A 23,418-nucleotide genomic window follows, 5' to 3' on the forward strand; every position below is an offset into this window, starting at 1 on the left:
CTAATAAATTTTGCGTTAAAAGGAATTCTACTTTGTCCTGGGTTCTTGTCAACCTCCATTTGGATATATCTGCTGGAGCAAGGAGTCCGTACCTATTTGCTTTTGATACACATGGATATGTGTTTTAGAAGATATTTTCAGAATTGAGACACCAAGAAGTGAGGGGCCAGGATAATTGGGGGCATCACAAAGTATGTCTTTGCAGGTGATGGATAAAGGATTTTTACCTCAAGTTGCTCCTGACATTTAATTGCACTTTATGCAGAGTTCATCCAAGGGGATGACTTTACCTGACAGTGCTGTATTTTGCCTAGCAAATAAACTGGCTTTGAGTTATGGTGTAGGTCTGCATGCTTGGACCAATATACAAAAACAAGATGAATGTTAATTAAGTAGATAATTGAATGTTTAGAAATATCAGCATGGGTGACCACCAGCCCATTTTCTGAGTTACACTAGATAAGATAGTCACATAGAAAGTACATTTATGTAAAATCTTACCATATCAGTAGATGTCCTTCTCTTCACTGTTGCAGTATCCAAAACAGAGGTGATCTCCTGTCCAGGGCAGCCCAACACTCAGCTGGTGTTTAAAAGCCTAACAATCTTGTATGTACCATACATGACATTTATGCTCCCGGCACATAATGTAGGGCATAAAAGGTATGTACAGATGCAACTACACAGAAATAAATTGTCCCAGAAGAGAACAGTCTCCATAGGACAAAGTAGTCCATGTATATCCAGAAGGAAAAAATGTAGAAGAAAAAAGGGAAACCCTCAGCAAGAAGGGAATCTAAAAAAAATCAAAACAAACAACAGGGGGTTGGAGGGAGGTAGTAAATACTGCAGCAGTGAAGAGAAGGACATCTACTATTATGGTAACATTTTACATAACTATACTATGTCCTTCTATATCACTGTTGTAGTATCTAAAACAAAAGAGACATTAAAAACTTTCAAGAAACAGACTGGGAGGTAGAAGACTGAGAAAGGCCCTCAACAAACCCACACAAAATGGTTTCAGCAAAACATGATCTGGCAGTAGAAACCATATCCAACTTATAATGCTGAGTAAAGGTATGCACTGAAGACCACGTAGCAGCTTCAAGGATGGGATTGTTGTCTTACCCCTTGAATGAGGCATCAGAAGAGGCAACAGCAGTAGTGGAATGAGGTCTAACAGAAGTAGACAGACATTTGCCATGGAAACAATAACAAAGGGAAATGGACTTAAATATCCAGGAGGTGATGGTTTGCTTAGAAACACCCAAACCCAATGTTCTGGGATGAAAGGAAACAAAAAGCTGATCAGACTTATGAATGGCCTTAGTTTTATCCAAATAGTACCTGAGCTGTCTGTGCCAATCCAAGATATGCTGGACCCTCTCAGTAGCAGACTCAGTATAAGGGTCAGCTCACTTACTACAATGGGCATAAAAGAAGGGTTAGTACAAAGGGACACCCTGTCCCTGTGAAAAGCCAAAAAAGGAATAATGGCCATAAGGGCCTGGGGCTCAGAAACACATGAAGCAGAAGTAAAAAACAGCAACAAAACAGTCTTCCAGTTACAAAGTTGTAAAGAAGCAGAAACTGCAGGCTCAAAAGGAGCCCGAGTCAATTTTTCCAAAACAAATTTAAGGTCCCAAGGAAGAGGAATAGGTTTCCTTGGAGGCCTAATATGCAGGACACCTTTAAGAAATTGTTTGACCTCAAAATGAGAAGTCAAAGGAGGATTCAAGGGCAGAAATAGCTGACAAAGAGACCTTCAAAGAAGAATAGATGAGGCCAGACTGGAGCAACTTGCACAAATAAGAGAGAAACAGAGGGACTCCCACTGAAAAAGGGTTCTGGCTATGAGCATGGCACCAGAACAAAAATCTTTTTACATTGGGACATGAAAGATTTCCAGGTTGAGGGTTTCCTTGCCTCTTGTAAAACCCAGAGCACATCATCAGAAAAGAGGTGCCTGAAAGGGATCAAAACCCTATCACCTGCAGTGTCATTTGAAGAGTAGATAACTGGGGATGGATGAGAGACCCCTTGTCCTGTTTGAGGATATCCAACTGGTGATTGCCCTTGGCCAGATGCATTAAGAGGGGGAACCAATACTGTCTTGGCCAAAATGGAGTCAGTAGCAAGATTTTCGGGGAATCCAGATGAATCTTCTGCAGGACTCTTGGAAGGAGAGGAAGAGGAAGCAAAGCATAAAGAAACATCCCCCTTCCAAGGAAAACAAAGGATGTTCATCGTCCATGCTAGATGGCATGGCACTCTGGAACAGAAGAGAAGAAGCTGCCTGCTCAGAGGGGAGACAAAAAGATCTATCTGAAATATACCTCACCAATGGACAATATCCAGAAACATTTCTGTGAAGTATCCATTCATGAGCCTGTGTTTTGGACTTGCTGAGAGAGTCTGCCATGAAGTTGTGCTCTGAAGGAATGTATACTGCCTGAAGAGTTAACTGATAAATGACAGCCACCTCCCAAGCCTGAAGTGCCATCTTGCAGAGGAGGTAAGAATTTGTGCCTCTTTGCTTGTTGACATACCACATCACTATAGTGTTGTCCGTGTACACCTTCAAGGGTCTTGGAGAGATCATGTGGTGAAATGCTTGAAGGGCTAGAATCAGAGCTCTCATCTCTTTGATGTTGATATAGTCTGACTGCTAATGGTGAGGCTAGAGACTCTGAACTTTCAGGTGATCAAAAGAAGCCCCCCACCCCATGTCTGAGGCATCAGTGAACAATTCTTGAGAAGAGACACCAGACTGAAAGGGCCAGCCTGGCTTGAGAGCAAACTGTTGAATCCACCACTTGAATTCCTTCTTTAGAAAGGGAAGTAGAGGTACACTGAAATCCAGAGGGTGACAATGCTGCAGCCAAACTGACTTGAGGTTCCATTGAAGCTTCCACATATGCAGTCTGGCAAGAGGAAGCACTGAAATAGAAGAGGCGTTAATCCCAGGGCCTGTAAAAACTTCCTGGCTGGCATGACAGTCAGAGGAAGAAGAAACTGAAAGAAGACTGTCAGTGACAAAACTTTTGGAGGTTGAAGAAAGGCCAACATTGGTACTGTCTGAATCCTGCATTCCAGATACACATGAATCTGAGAGGGAGTCAGGATGAACTTTTGGAAGGTGATAGTAAACCGCAGACTCTGAAGAAGACAGATGGTGAACTTCAGATCTTCTAACAGGCAACTGGGAGAAAGCACATGAAGCAAAAGGTCATCTAGATAAGGAAAAACCTGAATGCCTTAGAGCCTGCAAAAAACAATCACAAGAGCTAGACATTTTGTGAATGCCTTTGAGGCAGTAGAGAGGCCAAAGGGCAAAGCAGAGAATTGAAAATGAAAGCAAGACACAACGAAATGTAAAGACTTCCTGAAAAGAGATAAACAGGGCTATGAAGGTAAGCATCCTTCAGATCCAAGGATATCAGAAAAGCATGGGGTAATAAAAGAGAAAACAGGGTTTGAGGAGTAAGCATACAAAAAGAAGAGAGGGGTCCCTATTATTCACTGAAAGATTACATCATCAAACAGCATTTCAAGTGGCATTTTATTGAACATGTCTTTTGTTGATCCATTCTGATTGAGATTGCATTACAGTAGGGATCAGTAAATTAGCCCTTTCCCCACTGTAGTGGGATCTTGGAGCTGGTATATATAATTAGCAGGGGATGTGGGAGACACAGCCCCACACATGAGGGGAGTTTGATTAATGGCATTTCTGATGAAATGCTGTTTGACAATGTGATCCTTCGATGACTTAATATAGACCCAAAGAAGGGATCTTGGGACAGGTGTTGAGCTGGGAGAGATCCAGAATAGGTCTCCAAGTGCCCTTCTTTTGAGGAACCAGGAACATCCTGGAATAAAAACCCTTTTCCACTTGGGAGGGGGGAAAAGGTTGAATGATTCCTTGGTTCACCAGGGACCCTACAACCTCTGGGAAATGAAGAAGTTGCCCTAGAGTAGGTTGAGGAATCCCTGAAAAAGGAGGGGGAGACTTCCATAACATGAAGTAACCCTAATGGATGATATAAATAACTCAAGAGACTGAAGTGATGAGATGCCAAATGGGAAGACAATAGGAAAGCAGAAGGGACAAAAGAACCTGGTTTAAAAGAAGGGGGATGAACTGTCAAAGAAAAGCAGGATTATCAGATAATAGAGGCTTCTTGGCCACAGAAATCTGAGAACCCTTAGCAGAGGGAGCCTGCTTCCCACTCTTCCTGTTTTAGAGGCCTGGCAGGGCTACCTGTGAAGAAAAGCAGATCTTGAAGGATAATTCCTCTGGAACTTAGGGATAGGAGAAACAAAAAAAATATGCTTAAAGTCCTGCAAGGCTTTGCCTTTCTCTTGAAGAGACTTAAACATGTCAGCAGCAGCAGCAGTCCCAAAAAGATGTATATTATCCAAAGGGACATCCAATAACTTGGCCATAATGTCCTTGAGCAGACACTGAAGACAAAGCTAAGAATAATGCCTCATGACAGACCCAAAAGCCATAGCCCGAGAAGAGGAGTCAGCAGCATTATAGCCACACTTAGTAGAGTAGCGAGCCACCTAAGAAGCAGAACCTAAAAAAGATAAGGCAGTGGATTTGCCTTCAGAATCAGGGAGGTCAGAAATAACCTGACAAGCCTGAGCAAGCAAGGCCAAAACATACCTGGTCATGTGGGTCAGGTAATTAACATCCCTAAGGCCAAAGTAGAAGCAGTGTAAACTTTTTTACCAATCTTCTCCATTGCCCTACTATCCTTATCAGAAGGCAAATATTTGAAGAGAGCAAGAGCTTAGAAGGTTTGTCAGAAGACACTGACACTACAACAGGCTCAGCAGAACAACAGTTAAATAAAAATTGGCAATTCTCAAGAACCTTATAGAACCTATCAGGTTTATCAGGGGCAGAAGGCTGAGAACCAGGAGACTTGGAAGCAGCAAAAAAGTGCCAATCAAGGCAGCCAACACAGGAGGAACTGCAGAAGGTTTACGAGTATCCACCTGAAGCAACTCATAGTATCTTCTCTTAATATCTGACACTTAAGAATCCCACTTAAAGTATTCCATCATCCTTGCAATTGTGTCCCCAAAGGACAATTCCTCAAAAGGAGACTCAGGGATAATAGACTTCTCTTCATCAAAACCATGAACCAAAGGCAAAAGCATGTATGAAGAATAGGACAAAGACATCAGACACTGAATCATCATCCGTGGTTTCCTAAGCTGTTTAGAAAGGGTAGAGGTCCAAGGAGGAGTAGGTACCAAAACCCCATGAGGAGGCTTTAGGGCCATCAAGGCAGAAAACAAGTCCTGAGTAAACTCCTGCCATTCCCTTTGAGGATCCTTAGGACGGACTTAAAATGCTTCAGTTTTTGTCTTTTCTTGGAAGGGACATGAGTCCTAACAAATACAGGAGGTTTAGACCCTTCAGTAAGAAAACCTGGAACTTCCTCCCTGACCAATATCTGTGAAATCCCTCTAGGACCATTAGAGGCAATCAACCGTGATTCCCTCATTATGTCTGGAGCAGATGCCTACAAAGCCTCAAAGGACATGAGGAAGGATGGATCCATGCCAGCTTCCAATGCGATTGCAGCAGAGGAATTTGATGTTGACACCAAATGACCTACAGGGCTATTTACCCACTTCTAGAGGGATGTCTGGTAGAGGATGGACAGCTAAAGAATCTGGCTGAGACTTCTTGGCCTCCTTTTTATTTAGGTGGAGCATCTCAGGGTTAAAGGATTCTGCCATGGTACCCTGGGATAACTGTTTAAGCCACTGGTTTTCAAGATAAATGGCCAGGGAAGACAAATGGCTTCTGAGTGTCTTAGACACAAATGCCTTACGGATACTACAAGACTTATGGTTTTGTAAAACACCCAAATAAAACTGACACTGTTTGTGGTGATCCCTATGGGGAATCTACCTCCACACTGACATTTTGCCTTCTTGGATGACATGAACACTAGATAGCAAAATAAAATACAAAGCCAGGAATAGTATATAAAAAAAAAATAACAGGCATTCATACCAACTAGCAAAAGTAGCGTTCGAACTGGTGGCAAAGACGTTCTGGGTAGTTGCTTCCATACATCCCTTTTATCACCTATGTTCTGTCTGAGGAGCATAAATGTGACAGACAGCGCATCCAAAATCATTAGGCTTTTGTATATTGGCCGTGTGTTCGGCTGCCCTGGGCAGGAGATCCCTTCTGTTTTGTATACTGCAACATTGATATAGCTGGACATAAGCTCCTTACTGTAGATTAGAAGCAGTGGTCACAGCAGAGAGGGAAAAGGCTTAAGGCTGGACTGTAGATGGTTAAGACAGGAGAAAGACAAAAGTAAAACATCAGTCAATCAACCCATTTTTGCTGCTTCTTATAAAACAGATTATTTCTACATTTTTGTCTTCTGTCTTGGAGGACTTCTGTCCATTTAACAGGAAGACCACCTGCCTGGCGTTTTATCTGCTCATGTTGCTTCATCAGATTTTATGTGACTGGTCTATACCAGTATGTTCCTTAAATGCTGTACTTTTTCCTTTGCATATGTGATCAAATTCAGACAGCATATCAGTGTGAATCTTTCATGAAACTGGCAGTATAGCTTATTTACTTGTTTCTTTTCTTTGTTTATGTCTTTTTTTAATTGGGTAAGCCTACTAGGCATTGTGTTTTTTTTCCTTTCAAAAGTAATTTCAAAGCAGTAGTGCTGTTAACTGACCAGTAGAATCACATTATGGAACTGGAGGTAGAGGGACTCAAACACATGACTACTGGGTACATATCTGAGCTATCTGAGATAGAATTCTAAATGACCACCTGAATTGTTAAGGTAATTAACACTGAATCAACTACTTTTAACAGACTTGAGTTTTACATCTAAAGTTTTGAATGCTGTATAAATGAACAAGTAACTAGGCTAAACCAAAACTCAGGTCAGCCCTAGAAATAGGCATTTCTGACTTTCAAGAGCTGTCTGGTTAATACAGATTAAGCAAAAATGAATGAAGCTAACTACTATCTAAAGCACTGTCTCCACTAATGTAATCTGTAGATGCATGGAATAGAAGACTACTGGAAAAAGGAGCAGAACCATAAACAGGGAAGGATTTCAGGGATAAATGGAACAGACATAAGTCTACCAGTGCAAGAAAAAGCCAAAACCAGACATCAAGATACAGATAACTACAAAGAAAAGATATACTTTAGTCAATGATCTTATGTCTTGTCGTATTATTTATTAAGGAGCCGTCTGGATTATTCTTGTTTCGTCACTTAATTTTTCACACATATTTGTTCTGTAATTGCTGCATGTCTGTGCAGGATTGGACTGCTGTTTCCTTGATTTATTTCTTTTTTTTTTCTAGTTTTGTAACATATTGGGAATTAAAATTGCTGTTGTGTTTTATTATATGACTACTTTGTGATGATATTATGTAACAGCAGCCATAGGATGTGTCCCTAATAAAAGCTTAATTTTGCTGTGCATTTAGATAGCTGCTAAATAGCATAATACAGTACAAATATTTATAAAGAACAATAACAGACTTTGGTCTTCTGGCTGTGCTGAGGTAGCTTACCTAAATATAAGTATGGAAAAAGAGATTTATTGTCTGTGAAGATAACATTTAAAACCCAGTCAAGTTCACACCAAAACTGAGAACAGCATTTTTATTCAGTCGAGTCTGACACTTAGTTCTGGATGACAGATTTCAAGTGTCAGTGTGCCAGATGTTCGTCTATAATTACAATATCTCTTGAGTAAACAAAGCACCCAATCGAAGCTGCAGATCTAAAAGTGAGGCTGGCAAGATATTAAACGGTAATTAAGCATTATACAGCAAACTTACACTAGATAGAAAAATACTGAGCTTGAAAGCTAGAACTCCACATATGGGGAACAAAATGTCAGGGAGCAGTACTACATGTGATATGATGCCAGGTTCAGTGAATTCAAAGGTTCACATTGTCTGAGGTCCGTATGTCCTGCAAGTAGGTAGGGCTACTAATAAATTCCTGTCTCAGAACAGACAGCACTCATTTCCTCATACTTCTCACTTCCCAGTTGCTGTATATGCATTTGTAATTAACTGTTAACAAGCAGCAGCATACTTGATAGGAAACACTGAGTACTGAGCGCAACATCTGATGACACCAACCAGTAAGCTGTGGCTAGGCAGAACAGCACTACTAGGAAAATGCCAGAGTCAGAGTTAGCATGTAAGTGTGTGTGTGTGTGTGTGTGTGTGTGTGCGCGCGTGCGTGCGTGCGTGCGTGTGTGTGTGTGTGTGTGTGTGTGTGTGTGTGTGTGTGTGCAGGGGTGTAGCTAGGATTTTCAAATTTGTACTCACAGCTCTCAAACTGCTACTCCCTCCCCAGCCAAGCCACGGCCATTCTCGTAATTCACGGTTTGCTCTTTTAGTGTTTATGAAGAGGCATTCGCTGTAATGCCTCTTCAGTAATATAATATAGATTCACTCAATCTCGGTTCCTTGAATTGAAAATGAACCTGAAAGCCAGTTCTTTGAAAAATGCAGCATGGTAGTTGGGGTAGAGGATTCATGCTTTTGTTTTCTGTAACTGAGGTACAGGTTTTGAGCTTGAGTAAATTACTAACCACCTGCTACCCCTAACTAGGGTGTAGCATTCACACACACACCCCTACCTACCTCTTAGTGCAAGAAATATGGACAAAGCCTAAAATAAACAGGGACAGATATTAAATAATGCTCTTGTGAACTTAGAAAGTTGATAGAATAACAGGATTTGTGCTAGTATGAGAAAGTTACTAGAATAACAGGATTTGTGCTAGTATGAATTTTTCTAAAGGATATGAAGTTTGAAACTCAAATGTCTGTCATTATTTAGCAACTTCAGCCTTCAATGATTTTATAGAAAATCACAAAATTTATGAGGAACAGACAAAAAATATGGGGCAAAAATCTGGATATTCTGCACAATTTGGACAGTTGAGAGGTATACTACCTACCTACCTACCTCACACACACACACACACACACACACACACACACACACACACACACACACACACACACACACACTCAACCTCTTAGGGCAACAAACCCATAAATAAAACTGAGGCAAAGGCCCAAAAATAAGGACATTTTTTTTAAATATTGCTCTTATAAACTTAGAAAGATAATAGAATAGTAGTAGGTCTTGCATTAGTATGAATTTTCTGAAAGGTATAAAATCTGAATCTTAAATGTCTGCCCTTATTTTCTAATTTGCCAGAAAACTGCAATTTTATGAAAAACGGACCAAAAATGTGATGCAAAAATATAAAATTGCCAGACAATACAGCTGGGAACCTGTCAAAGAAGGGACACCATTTTAATATGAGCACTGTTAACTTGAGCAGCTGACAAAATTATAGAATCTACATGCATTTCTGAAATAAAAGTAATGTATAACTCTGATCATTACAGTTATTTATAATTGTAAACCCTCCCCATTTTCTTCCAAAATTGCTATTTTGCAGAGAGATTATTAGGGGAAGAGCAACATTTTGAGCCAAAATTGGGGACAGTTGAGAGGTTTGGATATTCCTAATTCTATAAAGCGATTTGGACATACCTCTCAACCTCTTAATGCAGGAAATCTGGACAAGGCGAAATATATTGGGGGAACATACAAACAGTACTAAAAATTGATCTTATATAAACTTAAGACAGTTGATAGAATAACAGGTCTTGCTTTAGCATGCATTTTTCTGAAGATTATGACGTCTGAAACAACATCAGTCATTATTTAGTGACTTCAGATTTGCCAGAAAAGTTTTATTTTGCATTTTACAGCACGAACACCAATAAATATCTGCTAAACAAAGCAATGCAGTCTGACAATGAAACTAGACTTAGCATTAAAACTTCTCTGCCCTTGAAACTCACATTCATTGAAACAGCATTGAAACCCACATTCAAAGAAAATACATTTTGCCAGTGACAGATAAAGATTAACTTTGGGCTGTTTTTAAATCATAGGCCCCTTGCACATGAAACATACACATGCTCTTTGATACACCTTCCTGATTGTATTAAATTATATTCCTTGTACAATATAGTATAGTTGTTAGAGAGCATTTTAAATTTGTTTTGAACATTTTTCCAGTAAACAATGAAACAAAATGCATGAACCAATAATGACAAAACAGCCCAATTCAGAACATTTCCATCATAAAAGCCTACTCAAACTTCTACAGTCCACCAGTATCAGTAAATATGCACAATCTCTGAACTAGTAAAAGCCATCTACATAATTCCACATTAAAGAAATCTGTAATTAATGAAGAGGCTGCTGCTAGCAAACAACTTTATGTTTCATGGTTTCATCTACAAATAAAGTGCCTGTTGCCCTTGAGGAATAAATTGCCTATGTTGCATTAAACAAAAATGATACGCTAGTAATATTGCAATAGAGAATGGATGACAAACTGATAACAGGTTCATAGTTACTACTAGATATCTTCGCCAAAAAGGACTACAGCATCCACCCCCCTTTACAACACAGTACAGTATCAGCAATGCATCTACCTAATGTGGGAGAAGAACCCACAGCCTTCTGCATGAAAAGCAAGTACACTACCTGTTGTGCTATTAACAGTACAAGCAGACTCAGTGTAAGCAGCACTAAACTTTAGTTCCCCTGCAGCTCTCAGCTCCTTGTAAAATGTACTCGACACTCAGGTGTATCTCTGAATTTTGCAGCACAAGAAATCTGGAAAAAGACAACATTTATTGGGGGGAGGACAAAAGCCCAAAAACCAGGGACATATTTTAAACATTGCTTGTATAATTTTGGAAAGTTGCTAGAATAAAATGCTGTGTTACTACCATGCATGTCTTTAACCCAGAACCATATGCCCTACAGTTAGTGCAACATGCCACTATGCTAAATCAGCAGTTTGCAAAATAGGAAGACTGAAACTTAATGGCTATCATTTAGATAGCTCTCAACCTCTTAGCACAAACAAAACTGAACAAACAAAGCCAATAATGAGGGAATACAGATTCAGTTCTCACTTCACACCTTAGCACAAAAAACCTGAACAAACAACAAAAACAATAATGGGGGAAATACAACTTCAGTTCTCACTTCTCACCATAGTTCACAACTGTTTCTAACAAATCTGAACAAAGTTCAGAAATGGTGGTGGTTAGGGACTTTAGGTGCTTCTTACCTTGAAGCAAAGGTACAGGGTTTGAGCCTGAACTCCTATAGCCAGCAGGTGTATTATGTGGGGGGCATTTTCACGCACACACACACACACACACACACACACACACACACACACACACACACACACACACACACACACACACACACACACACATACACACACACCTTACCTGATAGTACACACGCTCCTTACCTGATAGTACACACACACACTCCTTACCTGATAGTACACACACACACACACTCCTTACCTGATAGTTCACACACACACACACACACACACACACACACACACACACACACACACACACACACACACACAGACACACACACACACACACACACACACACACACACACTCCTTACCTGATAGTACACACACACACTCCTTACCTGATAGTACACACACTCCTTACCTGATAGTACACACACTCCTTACCTGATAGTACACACACACTCCTTACCTGATAGTACACACACACACACACACGCACACTCCTTACCTTATAGTTCACACACACACACACACATATACACACACACACTCCTTACCTGATAGTACACACACACACACACACACACACACACACACACACACACACACACACACACACTCCTTACCTGATAGTTCACACACACACACACACACACACACTCCTTACCTGATAGTACACACACACACACTCCTTACCTGATAGTACACACACTCCTTACCACACACTCCTTACCGGATAGTACACACACTCCTTACCTGATAGTACACACACACTCCTTACCTGATAGTACACACACACACTCCTTACCTGATAGTACACACACTCCTTACCTGATAGTACACACACACTCCTTACCTGATAATACACACACACACTCCTTACCTGATAATACACACACACACACACTACTCCATTCACCCAATCGCCTTCAACACACCCCTTAACTGATAATCCGTTCACCCTATTGCCTTCGTGATCACCACAACGATAATCCTGATTGCCTTGCCCTTCCACTCACTACAACTGCACATTTCCCGCCACAACGATAATCCCGATTGCCTTGCCCTTCCCGCTCGCAGCCAGCCGGACATGACATGAGCTCAATTCTGACTTGCTGGTATGTAGCCATGAAATGTTCCTTAAGGGAGCCAACGCTGTTTAAAAAAAGAAAAATATGTACTTTTTTAATTAAAAAAGCTACCCCCTCTTCTAAAGAATTTGTAATGAAATCAGTACAGTGCGTATGCCTCCCAATGTGTGTGTGTGTGTGTGTGTGTGTGTGTGTGTGTGTGTGTGTGTGTGTGTGTGTGTGAGGGTAAGTATGTTAAAATGCAGACTGTAAATTATTCAGGTTTAAAGAACGCTGCTAATGTAACCATTTTCAGACTGTGTATTTGCATTTCCTATACATAACATTTTAATATTTATAACGAGAAAGAGAATCTGAAAGCCATTGACTAAAGCAGTATTTACTGAATAGAAGGGTCAGCCTTTCCAAGGGAGTCATGGCGTCTACAGGTCACAGAAGTCTGAAAGAGTACTATATGTACATTCTGAATTTATGAAATAATAGCATAACTTGAAGACAGCAGTGCAGCACAGTATGTTTACAGAAACACTCCATATAATCAAACTTTTGTAATCCTGAGTGTGTTTAACACCAGCAGAAGTGATAGCAACTCATTTGATCACTTCTGCTGGTGTTAAGTTCATGCAAGATTGTGAACAGTGATAACTGGGGAAATTGCCCTTTCCCCACTGTAGTGCAATCTCAGAGTTGATGTGTGTGTGTGTGTGTGTGTGTGTGTGTGTGTGTGTGTGTGTGTGTATATATATATATATATATATATATGTATATATGATTAGCAGGGAGTACGGGGGCTTGCCTCTTACAAAAAAACATGTTTTTTCACTGTTTTGGTCTTCACTGTTTTGGGATCAGACATTAGCTGTTCAAGATTTTTGTACTTTGAAGTTTAGAAGTACATCCATATTTACATATATATTTTCAAATTAGTAATTAGGAAGAAGAGGGGCTTGCTGATCTTCAAGAGTATTTAAGGTAGAATCATTTGGCTTAAAGGGCAGTGATAACTGGTCAGTGAAAAATAATAATGTGGCTGAAAAAGGGCAGTGATAACTGGTCAGTGAAAAATAATAATGTGGCTGAAAAAGGGCAGTGATAACTGGTCAGTGAAAAAGAATAATGTGGCTGAACAAACAATCAAAACTAACTAAATACATTAAAGAAAATGGTGAACAGAAAGTATTACCTGATCAATTAGTCTAGGCCCAAACAGAGCAAATACAAGAATCTGCAAAGAAGAAACTAGGGGAAAGAGTAGTAGGGACTGAAAAATGTTTAAAAAATGATAACAAGGGGATAACATAAGAGGGCAGGATATGTTACATTGACTGGAGCTAAGCAAGGAAAGCAGTATGAGCCCTAACAGCTTCTATAACAAGCATTAGCAACTGTTTCATAGTCTGTACATCTGTAGGAACACAGCTACAAAGGAAGGGGAGTCTTGGGTACTTGGGTGCAGTAGGTGGGAGAAGAGAGAGAAAAGGATGAGTGAGAATCAGCTATGCCAACTAACTCCACTTTGTTCTTGATATCCTGTGAAAAGTTCAGCTGTGAAGAACCCAAAGTTCTGAGGCTATTTTGGTGTTTGATACAGGCTGACCAGGACAAAATCAAAAACAACTATAATAAACAATGATCCCTCTTAATTTCATTGTCATTCTTGTTTTCGACACTGCATTACTGTACATAGTTGTGAAGGCAGAATAAGACAAGTTGTTGTCTAGTCTGCTCAGTTTACACAGATAAAATCATTCATGCATTCTTCCTGTAGTCTTTCTCATAGTGCCCTGACCATCCCATTCCTTCTTTGGAAGGACTTTATGGTCTTACAGTCCATTACTTCCTTAAATAACTAATTCTATTTATGCACTACTCTTTCCATGAAAAAGTACTTTCTAATATATAAATTGAACTTTGTACCTCAATAGGTATGCCTTCTCCTCTCTCTGATTCCTCTGTCTTTCTTGTTGAGCTATATGACGTCACACTGACCTCTAAGTATCTTGTAAATGCATATCACATTCCTGGTTTTCACCAGTTCTTAAATGACAATAGCTTTAACTCCCACAGCCTCTCAGTGTAGCCTGTGTCCTTCTTTCCTTTTGTTACACTGGTAGCCTTTCTTTGTACCTTCTCAGCTATCTTGATATAATGTCCTGGTATGGGCACCAGAAATGAGCTGAGCACTCCTTCTAAGACCTGACTAGAAATGAGTAAAAGGGTGATGTATCCTTTCTCTTTCACAAGCGAGTTTTCCTAGGGCCACAGCACAACATCTTACTGGCCTTATTGGAGCTTTTCCTGTTTGTAGCTAAATCTAATTTCTGCCATTACTGCTATACCAAGACCCTCTGACCTGATCTGTGCTTATTAGGATCACTTCTCACAGCTGGTATTCTGTTTTGGCATTATTGGAGTTCATGTGAAATACTTTATATGCTTCCAGTATGACTGTTTAAGGCTACGTACCACAAAACACAATTCCCTGGCTCAGAACGTGCCTGATCCTGAAAGTCTAAGTGCTTAAATACTCAAGGCCCATGTACTTGTGGGTGTATGTATTTCCGCAAAAGAAAACAACACAGAATTTAAAAAAAAAAAAAAAAAGATTTCTGCATGGGCAAGACCATCTAAACCCCTAATATGAGGAGATTCACCTCACTCCCTTACTTTATTATTTTCACTCTGATGTCACTTGATCTCTGAGAAAAGTCAAGTCATCATTTCAGTAAAAGCATCTCACTCTTTTTCCATCAGGCTGTAATTTTGGAGATTGTATAACACCATACATTTCAAGGACTGAGCAAAAGTAGATGAGCAACTGCTATATCGAGCAATTATTCTCGACCAACTGTGATACAGACAGTCTTGTACTGAGCAATGGATGGTGACTCATTTTGTATTTCCCTGCATTAAACCTTAGATGTTACTTCTCATCCCTCTCTGCAGATCTCCTTAGGCCTCTTTGAAGACCTGCTTTCTGTCTCCTAATTACTCTTCTAGTTAGTTCAGTCACCGATAGGTTGATCATTATGTCATTGTGCCTTGTGATGACTGACTCCTGTTGAACTGTACAAATCACCTCTCTTTCCTTTGAGTGTGCCTTCCGAACTCCCATTCTTTGCTTCCTCTCACCAAATTATTTTTTATGCTCTTAGTAAACTTTTTCCTGCTCCAAGTTCCTTAAATGTACATATCAGTCACATGTGAGGGACTGAGTCAAAAATTTACCAGAAGCAACATCAATTGAGTTTCCTTTGTCAAGTTTCACTGTAACCCAGTCATAAAATAGAATCCACATAGGGTGATATGACTTGTTTTCCACAAACCCATGTTTGTACTTACCCCACAGTTTTTAGTTCTCCAAGAAAACAGCTAGTCTTTTCCTCAGTATCTTCTCCATTAATTTTCCTGTTACTGAGATCAGGCATACTGGTATGTAATTTCCTGGCTCAGGTCTAGCCCCTGATTTGTTAATTAGTACCATCATGGCTCCATGTGGGACCACAGTGTTCTTTGGCATGTTTTCATCAGACTATACCATTGCTGAGTGACTAGATGAAGAAGTCAGTCATAGTATCTGTACATGTGCTTTTTATCCCTTCAAACCTGGTGTCTTCTTTCCATCCTTCTTTTTATGAAGCTGGAAATGAAGAATTCATAGGGAATTTCTTTTTTTCATCCTCAGTGAACTTTTTCTTTCTTTGACCACTGTCTTCAGCTCTGTCTTGACCTTCATTCCTTTCCATATGTGTCTAAAGAATATGTTCTTGTCTTTTTATTACTTCTGCTGGATCTTTTTCTAGACTTGCTTTGCTTTTCTTACTGCCTTTGTAGTCCTTTTTTTCCTGACTTCCTCATACTGCTATCTATGCTCCTGTTGTTTTTTTTTTTTTTCAGTCCATGAAATGCCATTTCCTTCTGTAGGATTGGCTTCTTAATACCCCTGTTGAATCACAGTGACCACTTTCTAATTTTTACCTTGTTCCTAACGACTTTCATTTTCTGTTACAAAACGTTCCTCTAGCCTCTAGTCTGTATTTTGTAGTCCTACACTTTGTCTTCATTGGTCACTACTAGCGGTGGAGGTGGGAGGGCGTTTACTTCTGTGTTTCAACTACTTTCATCCTTGCTTAGTACATTGTCCAGCTGTCCAGTAGTTTACCCTTCCTTGTACCTTTCTTTACTGATTGAATGAATGCTTCTTGATCCACCACCTCCATTATTTCTTTTTTTTTTTGTTTGTTTTTTTTATTTCAACAACTTTATTGAAATAGCATACATACGCTAAGCGTCATATGGGTCTAAATATTAGCAACAATTTGGAGGGTAAAATACTATCATAAAAGTGACTACGAAATATTGTCTTGTAGTAGCATAAGTTAGATATTTAGGGTTAGCAATAAATGCAGAACACATTAGAGCATCACTCTTTCAACTTCTTATCTCTCACATAAAAGAAACATTTTCTCCCTTGTTTACAGTTTATTATCTAAGCTATATGGAGGGGAAGTGTATATACTAGTCCTATTTGCAATTAACTTAGTTTATTGATAGCTTGCAATCCAAACTAGTTTTTGCATCCATGTCGTTTGCAGGATCTACAAACCTAGCTACTGAGCTGCTAGCTCAGAATAAGTGTAGTGCTGTTAAAATGGGACTATAATATATATTATCCTTGGCATCGAAACTGTCTTGATGAAGAATCTGAAATAATAAGCAAGACAACTTTCTGAGGTGATAAAGGGCACCTAATTGCCTATGTAGCTCATTTGGGAGGATTAGATCAACATTTACTCTCAAATATTCTATGGTGGAACTACTTCAAGACTGTTTCAATTTACTGTGGAAGGATAAGATTTTTTAACACCTTTATTAAATTATCATTTAACTTATAGGCTAACATACATTGATATAAAAGAAAACAAACCATGCTAACATGTTTTCAGTTATGTACATTATATACCACATATGTTCTTTTTTACTATTGTCAGTCCAACGTTATATAAATTGCTAAATTCCTGACTTCCCTTAAACCTCACTCCTCCTCCTGAACATTATCCTGAAGCATTGTTTCCATAATTTCTTTTTATTTCTACGTAATTTAATTTCACCCTTTTCAGAAGATCCCACTTCCAGTTCTTTTATTTCTGTTACAAAATTCAATAATTCAGATACCGTTGGTTTAGATTTTGATTTCCGTTTTCTAGTAACTGTTTTTTTGCAGCAACCAGAATTAAACTTAACAAGGCCTTATTATGTCTAGGCAATTCAGGTCCTGTGTCCCAGTTCAAAATGATAATTTCCTTAGTTACATTCATTTTCTCACCCAATATTTCTGACAGAGTACTCTGTATGGAATTTCTAAAGTCTGCCAACTCAGGGTGGCACAGTGTTGCAGCAGTTAGCATTATCACCTCACAGAAAGAGGTTCTCTGGTTCGATTCTCAGCTGGGGTGGGTGCCTTCTCTGTGGAGTCTGTATGTCCTCCTTGCATTCACATGGGTTTCCTCTGGGTGCTCTAGTTTCCTCCCACATTACAAAGACATGCACCTGGAGCATTTTTCCTTGGGCCATCACTGAAAATGGGCTCTGGCCCAGTTGAACTTTCCTGATAAACAAATGTTAAATAAAATTAAAAATTACACTCCCAGAACATATGTTCCTAGTTACATATTTCTTCGCCATCACACCTCTAGCATTTGCCATCTACCTGAGAAAATAGTTCTTTAAAGTCTGCTTGGGATATAAAAATAAACATGCAACACTTCCAAGCAGAAAATCCTAAACCTTCTAGACTTTGTTGCATATTTGTGAGCCATACATATGTCCTGTCATTGTTTCCTTGTGAATTGACTATCCAGTCTCTCTTCCCAGTTTTTCAATCCTCCTCTGAATGATTCCTTTAGTTATTGTACAGCATTTATATACCCTACTAATTATCTCTTTTTTAACAGCAGCTTCTGTTCTAAACTCAGCTAAACTACCAGAGCAGGTCTTTCACCAAGGATTATCCTATCCCATTCTCTTTGCATATACTCTGATATCAATCCTTGATAGGGAAGGCAGTCTCTAGCCTGAAGTCCAAATGTCTTCTTGGTCTGTTCCCATTCTTTTACCTTTCCCTCTCTAGTCATTTGCTCTCAATACCTTGGTTTATTTTTCAGTTTTCTCCAGTAAATTTCAGCCCCCTCTTGCCTATTCTCTGCACCCTTAAATGCAGACATCTGTATCAGCAAAAGCTCCTTTCTCCATTTTCATGTTGGCTTAGGTCTTAAATATTTTCTGCTACTTTATGAATATAACCTTCTTTATCACTGCTGTTATTCTCCTTAAGGATCAGCTCCAAAATCCCACTCTCTCTTTATTGTTTGAATTTCCCCTGCTTCATCGTCATCCCTTTAATCTTTGAATTATAGCTTTCTGCTTCTGTTATGCATGTGACCCTTAACTGTGTAGCTCTAAAATATCCCTTTAAATCAAGTAATCCTAAACCACCTTGTTCTTCTGGAAAACTTATCTCACTTGAATCTTGCCCTCTTCCCCTCCCAGACAAAATCTTTCAACACTTTACCAATTAAGTCCACAAGTTCTCCTCTGGTTGATAAAAATATACCTGGCTGGTATATAAAACTAAAGGGAGTAAAACATTTTCACTGCTTGTAGCTTGCTATCCATAACCATAAACAAGAACTTCCAGTTTCTCAATTTTTTATTCTCTTTTGTTTAGTTTCTTTCCATATATTCTTGATGGCATAATATAATCCTTTTTATTCCACACTCTTAAATACTTTATCATGTCCCCATACATATGGGTATTGCTGAACGACTTCATGTGTGGGGGCATAGTTAACTGCTATAGCTTTTGTTTTATCTTCATTAATTTTATATCCTGAAAAGACTTGAAATTGTCTCAAAATGTTCCACAGCACTAAGATGCCCTTTTCTGGTTTTATCAGGTACAAAGTACTATTGTCTGCAAATAAAGCCAACTTTTCTTGATTACCATACCAAATGAGCCCTTGAATTTTTGAGTACTTTATTTTCTTTACCAGTGGCTCTAAATATAGTACAAATAACAAAGGGGAAGAGGACACCTCCTGCCTGGTTCTTCTATTCAGTCATAACTTATTAGAGAGGGACTTTCCTACTTTAATTTTTTCCTGTGATCCCTCATACATCCTCATTAACCTTATTATGTCAAATGCTTTGTCTGCATCAAGACCCACCGACAACAGTGGTATTTTCTTACATTCATCTTTTTAGTGGGTCATCATCATTCTATTAATGTTGTCAAATGTTTACCTCCTATCTACAAAACCACACTGATCCATTTCTATCAATTTTGGCAGCACCATTGCCATTCTTTTAGCTATCATAGACATAATCAATTTATAATCATGCTTAAAAATTGAAATGGGCCTACGTAAAACTGGGTCTGATGGGTGTTTACTGTCTTAATGCCACCACAGCGTTCTTCCAGGATGTTGGTGCTTCCCCTCCTTTTAAAATACTGTTAAATAAAACATTCCATAGCTTTATCACTTTTGTCCCACTTAGCTTTTAAACTTCCACAGGAATAATATCTATTCCTGCAGAATTTCCTACAGATGGATTATACATCACCATTTTTATCTCATCTCCTCCTGTCTTAACTGCTAATTGTTGCTTTATACAAATTTTCATAAAATTTCTGAAATATCTCTAATACCTTTGCAGGATCTCTGTTTTTTTTTTCTTGTCGCATACTTTCTGTTTCCTAAGTTGTGCTAAAGTTTTTATGCTCTAGCACTAGTATCAAAAACAGCTGCTTAAAGGATAACAATGGGATTCTATTATTAAATGCTCGACTTCTCTGTCTGTTTTCTCATTATTTACTGTCCCTGCTATGAATAAACAACAATACAGCATTTAAAATATTTTAATTTGACTGTTTCTCTCCACTAGAACAGTACCGTACAGTACTGTGGTGGTTTCACTTTCAAAAAACTTTTGTCCCACCCTGGAAAAGCTTGCTGCAGTTTCTAATTTGCTGATGTCATCAAGGACACTGAATGCAGGCAGTTTTCTGGTCATTTCCCTCTCCAGACTAACTTCACCACTATCATCCTAAAAACCCACCTATGATGTGATGTCACAGCTCCCTGGTCCTTCCCCTACCCATACATAAAGTAAAGACTAGAACAAGGAAACAGTACACGAGTCAAGTCTCCTGCTGTGAGCTGTCAATCACAGCAGGGAACAACTCAAATTACCCTTAGCACTTTGACAACTAGGGAAGTTAGGTGTGAAGGGGGATGGGAGATGAATCAAAGTAGTACAGTTCAGGCTTCACAAAAGACCAGTTTAGCCATTCTAAAAAGAACTAGCAGTAAAAAGCACTTTGAAAGTCTGTTCTGTGGCATTTGTACTGTTTGTGTTTTAAGTAGTCATTTAATGGCATGAAATGTTACTTAAAAAGAACTGAGTAAAAGACAGCAATGTATACATGTAAAATCAATGCAGTGACAGGAGGTTTAGGAAGAAAGAGGCCTGCATGATGTAATTTTTGGCGATGTTGTAGTGTACTGGTTCACCTGCCATTTCATGGAGGAATGGGTGTGGCCCGAGTGATTTACAGGCCTAATACCGGTGTTGTGGTATGCAAATGATGATTGATTGGCATGCCATGCAGATTTGCCAATGACATCATGCATACATTGATTGTTAATTAGTTTCTTTCTAAATTGAGGTAGTTTCAAAATAGTATTGCATAAGCACTTTTTCTATATTCATGTATTTGCGCTTATGTATTCTCTCCAATAATGCTGACAAAAGTGATGCTTGGATTTGTCTGTGACAGCAGGAGTATTACTTTTGTAGTCTTTGTTTACTACCTTTCCCAATTTAGTGCGATCTCGGAGATGGTAAATTGAAGTTGTGGTGATGGTGGTGGTGGGGTATGGGGGCACCATCCCCCACAAGACAGGTGCAGGAGGCATGCCCCCCTTGCAAAAATGGGAAAACAGTAAATGTAAAGTACTGGGTAACAAACAAGTCAACTTCAAAACTCGGATAGATTGGACTAAAATAGTAGTCTACTACAAACTGGCAAGTATGCCTTTTTACTGTCTGATAACACATATCTTACAAATTGCATTTAAATACCAACAAGGTATAGTTGCAAATCTTTTCTTGAACTTTAAGCAAATGCTTTCTGTCAATGCTGAATTCCGCATGCATATGCTTCCTCATCAGGATGAATATTCATGTGGATGAGAACCACTTTATATTGGTTATTCATGAGTACAGATAGACGGCACCCAGTGGGAGTGGGATTTGGGCGGCACTTGCTGCTGCACATCTGGTGAGCCAGTACACTATAACATCTCCTAATTTTTTACAGACAAGCATTGAATTGTGGGATACCTAGAGGCAGACTAAACAATCAGAATTAATTCAAGATGCCAGCCCCCAGATTCAGAAATTACATATAAAAATATTTAAAAACCTGTAAATAGTCCCAGAGTGGTGTTAAAATGTAGGAAACGCCAAACCATGATGAAATAAACATTTTTTTGAATCTGTGAGTGCAGTTCTCCTTTAACAGAAATCTTTCTAAACTCATACATATTATCAAGATACTCCTTTGTTTTCTCTTTAGCACTCTGTAGTTGCACCTCTTCTTGCTCTGTGAAATTCCCCTTATTCTGCAATACTTTATCCTTTGTCAGGGCTTCTGAATAATTCTTGTTACTTCTTAACCACATCTCTTTTTCTTTTATTTCTACCCTATATTTAAATTCCACTTTCATTTTATTCCACTCACTAGCTATAACTCTGGATACATTTCTCTCTTCTCCAATTAATAATTTCTACTACCCATTCCTTAAATTCTACTCTAACAGGTAGGTGGGGAAGTGCCAGATTCTTATTTTTACTTCATTACCCTGCATTTTTTAGCTGTTATTTGCATATGATGTAAAATAGTTATTGGATGTATGCCGAAGCTTTTAGTTAAAAGCACATGCTCCTGTGAAATATAATTTACGTCCAGTTTAGTCCAGTTATTGTACCTTGGGGAATAATATATGTAAATTCTCTATGAGTTCCTACTACTGAAATCACATCTTACATACCAAATCTACCCTCTTTTGTTGTATTTTCCCTTCTAGGTCCCCCAAATATATCCTCATGTTACAAATCAAGTTCAGTTCCCCACCTATAAGTAACATTTTCTGCTGAAAGCTGGTTATATCTCCTACAATTTTCTTAAGGTCTATAATAGCATGGTCATTCCTGTGAAATATAATTTCTTTACTAGTCTGTCCTAGCTGTTGTACTAAGGGGAATGATATGTAAATTATCTCCAAGTTGCTCCTACTGAATTAACATCTTCTATACCAAATATTTTATTTATTTATTTTATTTATTTTACATTTGTTGACCGGGAGAGTCCGACTGGATACATGCTCATTTTTGGCAGAGGCCCGGGGAGAAAATATCCACAGATTAAATAACGTAGCATGCAAATAACATTGGTAAGCACAAGATATAAAAAAGGTTACATAGTTATGAAATTTAAAAATACAAAAGCTACAAAAAGATTACAGTAGTTCCAATTATCACATTGTCTGAGACAAACATAAGTAAGAGGAGGTTATGTGTGATGTTAGGGTTCCGTTTGTGACTAGTAGTAGAGTTCTAGGTTGGAAGGATAATATTTTTGAACTGTCTGGGTAGATATAAGGAGGTGGGACCCCATAGGTAGGAGTTACTATTCTATATTCAATTTTCTTTTAAGAAATCTACCCTCTTTTGTTATATTTTCCCATCTAAGTTCCTCTAATACATTCTCACTGTTACAAATTAAGTTCTGATACTCACCAATAAGAACTATTCCCTGCTGAAGGCTGATTATTTTTTCCAAAATTTTCTTAAGCTTCATAATAGCAGTTTTAGGTGGAATATAAATACATGTCAGCGTAATCATCCTCCCTTGCCAGTAGCCCCCTACTACCACACATCTACCATTATTATTTTTTTTCCTCTTCTATCACTATTGCAGCCCCTCTAGCAATTAGTATAAGTATTCCCCTTTTCCTTTGTCCCTGATATTCTGCTGAATATTCATCCGT

This window comes from Protopterus annectens, chromosome 14.part0 (assembly GCF_019279795.1).
Source record: "Protopterus annectens isolate FY-2018-M chromosome 14.part0, PAN1.0, whole genome shotgun sequence".
NCBI lineage: Eukaryota > Metazoa > Chordata > Ceratodontiformes > Protopteridae > Protopterus > Protopterus annectens.